Source organism: Adiantum capillus-veneris, chromosome 30 (assembly GCF_014529385.1).
Source record: "Adiantum capillus-veneris isolate H3 chromosome 30, ASM1452938v2, whole genome shotgun sequence".
Lineage (NCBI taxonomy): Eukaryota > Viridiplantae > Streptophyta > Polypodiopsida > Polypodiales > Pteridaceae > Adiantum > Adiantum capillus-veneris.
In genome coordinates this window covers 71,387,777-71,398,150 of record NC_140960.1, presented here as the reverse complement: position 1 = coordinate 71,398,150, position 10,374 = coordinate 71,387,777, and positions in this window count along the sequence as shown.

Here is a 10,374-nt window from a genome sequence, read left to right as displayed (position 1 = left end):
TGTCTCATGAATTTAATGCATTTCTGGTTAGTCGTGGGATAAAACACCAATGTACAGTGCCTTATACACCTCAGCAAAATGGTGTTGCTGAGAGGAAAAACAGGTCACTGACGGAAATGGCACGATGTATGGTCAAAAGTCAAGCTTTTCCGCATTCTTTTTGGCTTGAGGCCATTATGTGTGCCACTTATGTACTTAACAGGTGTCCTACGAAAGCTTTGCAGTCTATTACTCCATATGAAGTATGGTATGATAGAAAACCTTCTATTGAGCACATGCGTGTTTTTGGCTGTTTGGCATATGCTTTGGTGCCACAAGTGCAGCGCAGAAAATTGGATGATAAGCCTGTCAAATGTATTTTTGTTGGTTATAGTGCTGAAATCAAAGGTTACAGGTTGTATCATCCGCAAACAAAACATATTCTGGTTTCTTGGGATGTAGTGTTTGTGGAAGATTCTGTTCAGCCCTTGCTGTCATGTACTAGAGACAGTAATGTAAGCTCACAGGACATTTATGACACTTTGTTGCCTCTTTTCAGTGGTGGAAATACGAATGTAAGTTCCAATGAGGCAAATGTACAGCCTATGGGGGTTTCTGAAAATGTTCTAGATCAGCCTATTACTGATGCAGATGTACATGATGTACTTGATGAGGAAAGGGCTGAAAATGAGCAGGCTAGAGGTATGCCAAAATGGCTGGTGCACACTTTGCGTGACAGTAAATTGGATGCACCTTTGTCTAGTCGTACTCGTTCAGGCTCTCGCCATGCATCTTATGCATCATATTGTTATGCTTTGGCTGTGTCTAGCTTACATGATGTTGAGGAGCCTCTGACTTTTGATGAAGCACAAAATTCAAAAAATTGGATGGCTGCCATGCAATCAGAATATGATGCACTTATAGAAAATGACACATGGACTTTATGTGATTTGCCTCCTGGCAAAAAGGCCATTGGTACGAAGTGGGTTTACAAGTTGAAACGCAAGCCAGATGGTGAGATCGATCGCCATAAGGCTCGACTTGTTGCAAAGGGTTATGCACATCAAGAGACTTTTGCTCCCACTTGTCGTATGACTACTGTGCGTTTTCTATGTGCATTGGCAGCTCATTTTGGTTGGGATGTACATCAATCAGACCTTGTTACTGCTTTCTTAAATGGTGACATATTTGAGGAAGTTTATGTAACACAGCCTCGCGGTTTTGTCATAAAAGGATAAGAGGACAAAGTGTGCAAATGTAACAAGGCTTTGTATGGGTTGAAGCAATCTCCTCGTGCTTGGTATGAGAAAGCTGACACTCATTTGGTCAAACGAGGCTTTCGTAATAGTCCAACAGAAAGCACATTGTATGTAAAGCGTGAGGGTGATGTACTTCTCATTGTGGTTCTTTATGTTGATGATTTGTTGATCACTGGACCAAATGAGAGACATATTGCTGAATTTAAGGCTGAATTGAATGCTACTTTCAAGATGAAAGATTTGGGCCTGTTGCATCATTATTTGGGTATACAGTTTAAGCAGTGTGATGGTGGTATTGCCTTGTGTCAGAAAAGTTACATAGAGACATTGCTATTGATAGCCGTTTTTTCGGCTCTCTGTAATTGCCATAGTGAGTTATCTCACCCTATCAAATCACTCAAACACTGTGGTTACCCTCACCCTTTCACTGTATATAGGTGCGTGTGAGTTAGGGGACTTTTCCCATATCTCCTTACTGAAATAAAAAACCCTCAATTAGCTAGTCATTGGGCTAGTTGAGCCAAAAAAATAAAAAATATAAGTATATTATGGCCCATGCGTATGTAAATATTTCTTTGTATATAGGGCCTAAATAAAAGATTTTTTCATAATTATTTTGGTATTTATTTAAATATTTCTACCTAGGTGTGTGTTATTTATGCTCTGTACATTGCCTCACCATTACCACAATTTTTCTTACCATTTTTCATACTCTTTATTCCATATAGAAATATTTTTATGTAAGCTTCTCTTATATTTGGTGTAACTCCACCCCAACAAAAATCCAGAAAAACTAGTTTTATTTATGTGTATATTTTTTCACTATTGTGATTTTTCCCTTCCTACATCTATTTTGTTTTTTTTCTAAAAAAATAGAACACCAAAAATATTTATCTTTTTATGGTAGCCTCATAATGAGAGAGATTTCTTTTGACCCCTTTATATTTTTTCCACTTATATTATTTATATTTGACATGTACATATTTTTTAGACCCCTCAATATTTGATTTTCTTAGTTGTACTATTCACTTATATCATGATCTCAACAATATCTTCAATTATAGACCTACCAAATAAGGTCAAGGGTACATGCACTATGGAGGGCTCACTCTTGGAGGTATTCAAAAGAATCATCCAAAGAAGGACCCCACAAGGACCTTGTGCAGTGGAAAAAAACGGTCGGTTTTGCTGAATTTTTAAAGTTCACTAGCTCTCCGAATTTGAAAAGGTGATACAAACAAAAGTTGTAGCTCGTGGGCTGAACTTTTGCCTCAAAGTTTTTCATATTTTTTTGAGCTACGAGCTGTGAGCTATGATTTTATTAGTGGACCCCAGTTTTCCCATGCTATGCAGCCACACTCTCTCTTCCACTTTATCATTTTCCTCTTTCACACACACTTCTCCACTCATCATCCCCACCTCTCTCACCACTCCTCTCTGCACCCTACTCACCTTCTCGTCAACCTTGAAGAATAAGAGAAACCATGGTGAACTCATACCTCCCACACACAATTCCATTCCAAAATTGACCACCTAGTCTCATTTTTCCTCCTCCAAATTACCCATATCTATCAAAAAAACCACAAAATTCAGCCTCTTCTCTTAAAAGACAGCATCATGGTGGTTGATTACCCAGCTTCAATTACCTTGTCTCTCAAGGAAGGTCAAGAGTGGAGAAAAAATGTACCGTCAAAGCTAGTGGACCGTCAACAAGCGTCAAAATTGGCCCTACTCAAGACACTTGGAGCATCAACCTTGTAAGAAATCCACCTTTTCTTACCTCTTAAGAGTTTTTCTTCCTTATTTGTATCCTACATGGATACTCCCATTGTAAATATCCAATTCCATTTGTAAATTAATACTAACTCTACTAACACTAACCCACTATGAAAAGTCCTATCATCTCCATTTCTCTCCTCTCTCTTTCCCCACCAACTTCTTGATAATTCCAAGCAAAATAAATTAGATAAATTGATGAAAATCTAACCCAACCATGGTTAGAGGAGTAACCCTAGCCTTCAAAATTGCTATAAAAGGAGGGTGTAGCTAGCACAAAAAGGGAGAAGAAAGAGCACTATGCTATAGCTTGAGAAGCCAAGCTCAACCTCTTGAGAAGGAGCTCTTGAGTGGAATCTCATTGGCATTAGGCATATGTATGTGTTGTATTAGGGGTGATTAGCAAGGGAACTCTATGCCATTGTAAGAGAGAGTGATCATTAAATTTTGAGTAGGAAATCCATCATTTCTCCTACTAGAGTAAGCCCAACATTTGCTGAATCAAGGAGGGTGAATTTGGACTAAGCATGGATACCTTGTCTCCCTTCCAACGTGAAGTCATGGACAATAATGATGTGTAAGTGTTTTGGTGTTTTATGTAAGTTCTTGATAGCTTGTCTCCGGGTACTGTTATCAAATTAGCCATAAATCCCACATACTGTAAGAGGGCGACAGGGTGGAGAGGACTCCCCTGGCCTTAAGACAGTGATTGGGGTGGCTTTTCTCGTGATGAGTTGTGGTGAAATTTACGCAAGCTATGTTGAACAAATACTAATCTCACTTTGATTTGTTATGACAGATTTGTAAGAAAGTATTAATGCAACAAGCACCCCCTCCCTCTTTCTCTCTCTTTCTTACATATATATATTTATGTTTGCTTGATCATTAACGATACACTTCAAAGCAGCCCGAGCACCATCTCTCTCTCTCTCTCTCTCTCTCTCTCTCTCATCGACAGGGAGAGACTCTAGCATTGCGCACCCTTGCAGGGCCGAGCTTCCACTCTACGCTGCTGCTTTTCGACAGGGGAAGCGTCTGCGTGTCATGATACACTCAATAGAAAACCTTTTCAAAGGTTAGTTAAAGCCTTGAGCATTACAGAGGCCTTTTTCGGCACTGGTTTTTTTGCCTCGGCCATGCAAAGTAGAGCAGGTCGTGATGCCCTCCACACAGTTAAATCTGCAGGTCACGACACAGTTAAAGCCTTCTCAAAGTTTTGAAGTTCATAACTTTTTCAAAGGTTGAAGCCTTGAACATCCTCAAAGGCTTTTCCGTCTGGAATTCCCAAGTCACTGGTTGGTTCCCTTTATTTCCTCAAGCACAAGGATGGCTACTCCAAAGACCCCCGCCAAAGCAAGACCGAGCTTTGCAACAGTGCTGGCAGCCCCTAACAAACTTGATCGCATTGCGCAGTTGCAATCAACTCTTGATAGAGTCTTGGAGGAAAACTTTGAACTCAAATCTCGCTTGAGCAAATTAGAAGAACAATTCAAGTCTATGGCTGACCTCACCACCGACAAAGTAAAGGAGGTTGAGGCAAAGGTTAGCCAAGTTCACTCAACAACCATCGCCCAAGTAAAGACGTGTGTAACAAAGGAAATCTCCGAACAAAAATCTCAAGAAGATAATGCCCTCAAGGTTCGCATCGGTGGGCTCCCTTTGCAGTGGTGCACTGTTGAGGACACCCTTGAAGAGGCAATCATCAAACTTAACAACATTATTGAGCCAGTCAACATCAAGTCAGAGGATGTTGCTTGGATCAATGATACACATTGTCATGTGCGTCCCGAGCATTGTGTCCTTACCTTCAAGACCAAAGAGGAGCGGGTGAAGTTTCTATGTCAATCCCGCCTTCTCAAAGAAACCAAGCTTTGGATTGCAGAAGAGTTGACTGTGAATCAACTCAAGAGTAAAGCGAGTCAGCTTAAGAAGGTGCATGAAGCGCGTAAGCAAGGCAAATGGGCAGTCTATCGAGGTGGCAAAGCGATCATCCAGGAATTCCGAAATCCCAAACCAACTCTCCCCCCAACCGACCCTTAGGTTTTTGTTTGTTTTCTCCTTCCTCCTTTTTCCTACCCTACCCTCTTGATGGACCCTCAGTCCTTAACTGATATGTATCAACCCACACTGAGAATGAATCGTTGTAATGTTGTGTTTTTGGTCCCATAGGTCATATATGACCTCCGTGGACGATAATCTATCTATCTATCTCTCTCTCTCTCGTGTTTTAGTGTGTGAGAGTGTTCCATTGGTGTTAGGGTTAGTGTAAATTCCTTGCTTTTTTGTGGGTTGCTCTAACGATTCTCCTCGTTTGCGTCCTAGTTCGCTCTTAAACTAGGTGGTGCCCCTTATGTAGTTGGGATTTGGCTGGGGGTTTGTTGTTTTGGTTTGTGTTGTGTTGTGCCCCAGCCCCATTGAGCAGCACGGGAGCCTTGAAGGGTGTCTAGAGGTTGCTCTTCTTGTTGCCCGCCCCGGATCGCTTCAAATTGGTGCCCCCATTGAGGACAGGCTTGTGTATGTTTTGTGAAGGCTTAACCTTTAGCATAATCAAGTAGCTTGCATGAATCACGATAATTTGTATGATCCCTTCATTCCCATTGCAAGGCAAAAGGTACACATAATTGTTAGTACTAAGTTGCAATTTCAGCGAGTAATTCGTAGAATTTTAGGTCCTCTTAGGTTAGCCGAGATAAACACGTCGGTAAATCCTTTTATTTTGCCTCTCATTAGGTACGATATTAGCTTGGACGTCTATATTTTTGTGTTATTTTAAGCATTAGAACATGCATAGGCCATGGATAATGGCCCAGGAATAGAGGTTTTTCCCTTTCATTTTACTCCACACATTAGAATAAACGTTGCAATTAGTAGAAAGATCCATTTTCAACAACGAATGGTGCTCATGTTTGGTGCCCAAAGAGTAGGAGAAATTCTTGCATCACCAAACCCTGTCATTCTACCTCTCATCAACTACCACACTTCTTTTGATATACATGTGTTCATTTTATTTTAAAATGAAGTGCAGCCCGGCAAAATAGTATGTATGTTTATTTTTTCTTTGTCCAAGTTGTTACAAGAAACAAAAAAACGATCATTTGTTCTAACTGGGAATGTGTGTGCAGTGAAAGTTCAATCCTTAGAGATCTAGCTCTATTACCAATTGAGTTGCAGGAGCAAGTAGTAAGGCGTCTCCCTCATAACAAGAGGGTGGTGAAGTTAAGACGGAAGGTCCTACGCGTGGATTCCATTTTCCTCTTGTTGTTGGGCACTAAGGAAGACCGCACATTCATCCAACTAGTGTGTGTCCTAAGATTGGTAAATAGAGTGAAATTTGGCGTTTGGCGAGTGCATTTCACCATTAAGGAAGACTCTTTAGGAAACTTGCGGCCAGAGTTCATGCTTCATAGACTCACATTTGGTGAATTTTTCCCTCATTTGCGTCTTATTAATAGTCTTCCTTTTGCTTTCAACAAAGGAGATAGGGAGCTATTCAGAGCTTGTCTTAATAAAGAGAGCATAGAGAAGATTGCAAATTTGTATAAATTCTCATCCTTCTCTACTTTCTATGACACTTTGTTCATAGAGACATTGTAAATCTCTTTATGCTTTTGAATGATTTAACCATAATCCTAAGGAGTTTTTGTCCAGGAATTTTGTAGCACAAGTGGAGTCTTTAAATCTTGCAAACTTGATTGGACTTGATGAGGATGTTCTTTATGAAATTGTGAGAAGGTTGCCTCACTCCGACTGTGTGGAACTCGAAGGAAAGGAGCTCCTAGTCAATTGCTACTTTCTCACGGCCTTCGACGAGCATGAAGATCTAGTTTTTATACAAACCGCTTGTGCGTTGGGAATCGTAGAGCAAGTGCAATTTATCACTTGGGACGTGGTTGCTCTTTTGGATCCAGAAAATAAAGTTCTAGAGATTTTTGTTTATCGCCTTAGCTTTGAAGAATTTCAACCCTTCTTAGAGCTCATCAATAGTCTACCTTTTTGTTTTGATCAAACAAATCGAGACCTCATTGAAGCTTGGATAGCTGAAGAAGAAAACCTAGAGTGGTATTTTCTTACTTCTTCATTTGCAGGCGAGTGGTTCTAAATCTCTATTGTATCCCTTATTGTAACTCGTGTTGTAATCTTTCATAATAATGGAGAGCCAACGCCAAATGTCTGGATATCCTCTTTTCTTTGGAGAGCCTGGAGAGGATGCAGAATTATTTTCAGCAAATTTCAAGATGTCTTGCCGTATCAAGAGGATAGTAACCGATCAAGAACGTGTAGAAATGTTTGAGGTGGTCCTTAGGAAAGATGCTAGTACTTGGTTTGACTCTTTGCCTGAGGAAGTTAAGGGGAATTACACAGAAGTTTTGAATCGTTTTAAGAGATACTTCTTTGATCCCCAAAACACTCAAAAACTATGGCAAGACATTGTTTCTCATAAGCAAAAAGACTTAGATGACTTCTACTTGTACAAGCAAGAGTTTCTACGTCTTTGGGCTCTATGGATACGAAATGTTGCTAACCCTGGTGATGGTGCAGAATTTTTAAAGAAGGAGAGGTTCATAGCCGGACTCTTTCCTGACCTTAAGGTAAAAGTTGAGGCGGGTGCACCTGCTACTTTTGATGCAGCGGAAACTAGGGCTGCTGAGAAGTATAGGAAACTTAAGTGCTTAAGGGGAGAGGTTCCAATAGAAGGTCTTAGACCCAAAGGTAAGTCACAAGCATCAACATCTAGGGAGCTTCCTGAGGTAACGGTTGAAGTGATTGAGAAGTTAAATGAATCTTTAAGCAGCCTGTCAATTCACCTTGCACAAGCTGTAGGTCCAAAGGGACAAGCAAAGAAGTCAGAAGAGAGAGAGCCACGAACTAGGAGAGTCTTGCAATGTTGGAATTGCGGAGAGTCTGGACATGGGATGTATAATTGTCCTTGGCCCCGTGGAGAGCCAGGGAGACCTAACTTGAATTACCCAGTGATGAATGCAGGAGAAGGAGCTGGTCAACAACCAAGGCTTCTACAAAGGCCAAATGGACCAAGACCACCTCCACAAGGGGTAGAAGGAGTTCCACCTTTGCCAGATCCAAATGTGCATGTGGTAGAGGTGACAAATTCAAATGAGGTTGATATGGAAGCCAATGGCATTAAGCGTGGCCGAGGGAAAGGTAAAGAGAAAGAAGGAGTTACATCACAAAGTGACCATGGACGAGAAAAGAAGGTAAAGGAGACCAAGGAGGCTAAGAGGACTCGACGTCGTATCAACCTCCAAGACTTCCCTCTTGGACATGGAATGGCTCCATACAACTTGTTGGAAGACATGAGAGGTAAGGGTCCTGATATCTCATGGCCTCAATTTCTTGCATTATGTCCACAAGTTAGGAGGGATTTAACAAGGGCAATTAGCACTAGGAGAAAGCTGAAAGAGAGTGTGCCTGTTGTAAAAATTGCACAAGCTGAAATGAATGAGGACATTACACCTGTGCTAGATTGTTACATAAAAGGGAGATTGGTTAGGAAAGGTCTAGTGGATGGGGGTGCACAAATTTGCATCATGACAGAGGGACTCATGCAAAAACTAGGCATGCACATCCATGAGACACCTGAAATTAAGGTCAAGATGGCAAAAAATAGCAAGGCTAGGTGCGTAGGCATTTGTAAAAATGTTTTTGTGGAGGCCTTTGGCATTAAGAAGGCAGTGGATTTCTATGTCATGTCTACCAAAGGAAATGGTTACCCATTTATCCTAGGGAGACCATGGCTAATGAAAATGCGAGCTTTGCAGGATTGGGAGAGTGGACAGCTAATTTGCAGGAACGACAATCATAAGAAGGTTGTCTTTGACATGAAGGAGCAACGCCAAGAGGAGCTCCATGAAGAATCATCTCAAAGTGAGACGGAAGAAGGTTGGACCGATAGCACTTCAGAAGAAGAAAGTAGCGGCAGCATTACTGAAGAGGAGTCTTCCATCGAAGTCATGGGGGTAAGGTTTAAGCCAAGCAACCAAGAGACCTCTTGTCAAGGCTTGGAGGAGGTAGGTCCTCAAGAGAACGAAGGTGTTCAAGATGAAGGGATGCTGGAAGGTATGCTATCAACAACACTTACAAAGGATGAAAGAGAGGAGTTCAAATGTGTGCTAAGGAAGTTTCCTAGGCTTTTTGCTAAAGACTACACCGACATGCATGGGGTAGATGTTTTTCAACACAAGATTGAGTTAAAGCCTGAGGCCACACCTAAAGCTCAGAAGCTACGAAGGCTAGGAGTTATAAAGGAGCAGGCTCTACTCAAGGAGGTAAGAAAGCTTCTAGCAGCAGGTTTCATTTATCCAGTGGAGAATTCAGAGTGGGTCTCTCCTGTTGTTGTCACTCCTAAGAAAAATGGCAAGTGGAGGGTGTGTGTGGATTATCGTCCCCTCAATGAGGCAACAAAAAGAGATCACTTTCCCCTCCCATTCCAGGATGAGATACTAAATGAGGTAGCTGGTCATGAGAAGTACACTGTGTGCGATGGTTACTCAGGTTACTTTCAAATAGGGATTGCATTGGAGGATCAATTGAAAACAACCTTTATCACTCCTTGGGGTTGTTATGCTTTTAGAGTCATGCCATTTGGTCTGACAAATGCTCCTGCAACATTCCAACGTTTCATGAATATGGTGTTTCAAGCATTCTTTGGAAAGTCAATTAGGGTGTTCATTGATGATTTCTGTATTTATAGCTCAAAATCATTGCATCTACAAAGGGTAGAAGAAGGTTTAAAGAAGCTCTACGACATGGGAGGTCAACTCAACCCCGACAAGTGCCATATAGGTGAGGATGAAGTAATCTTGCTTGGTCATAAAGTTTCTTACAAAGGCATTGAAGTGGATCCTTCAAAGGCAAAGGCTCTTATTGAGCTACCATCACCCAAGAGTCTTAAGGAGGTCATCTCATTCATTCAAAAGGTGAAGTATATGTCACGCTTCATTCACTTAGCTTCGGAGTTACTTCACCCTTTGCAAAAGTTGACACAACAAGTAGAATTTGCATGGTCTGATGAGCTTGAAGAGTACTTTTGTAACATTAAAGCCATTTTGTCAGAGCTACCAACACTCATGCCTCCTTGTTGGGAGTACACATTCTTTGTTAGCTCTAGTGCTGGGAAAGAAACAATTGGTGCAGTTTTGTTACAACAAGATCCCTATAGTACCAGGATGCGGCCCATCTACTTTGCTAGTAGGGTCATGAATGCTTTAGAGAGAGGCTACACGGAGGCAGAAATCATGATGCTTTCTCTCATGTTTGCGATAAGGAAGTTTAGATCCTACTTGCTCCCAAAACCTTTTGTAATCCTCACCGCAGGGAATTTGTTCCCTTGGGTGTCATCTCA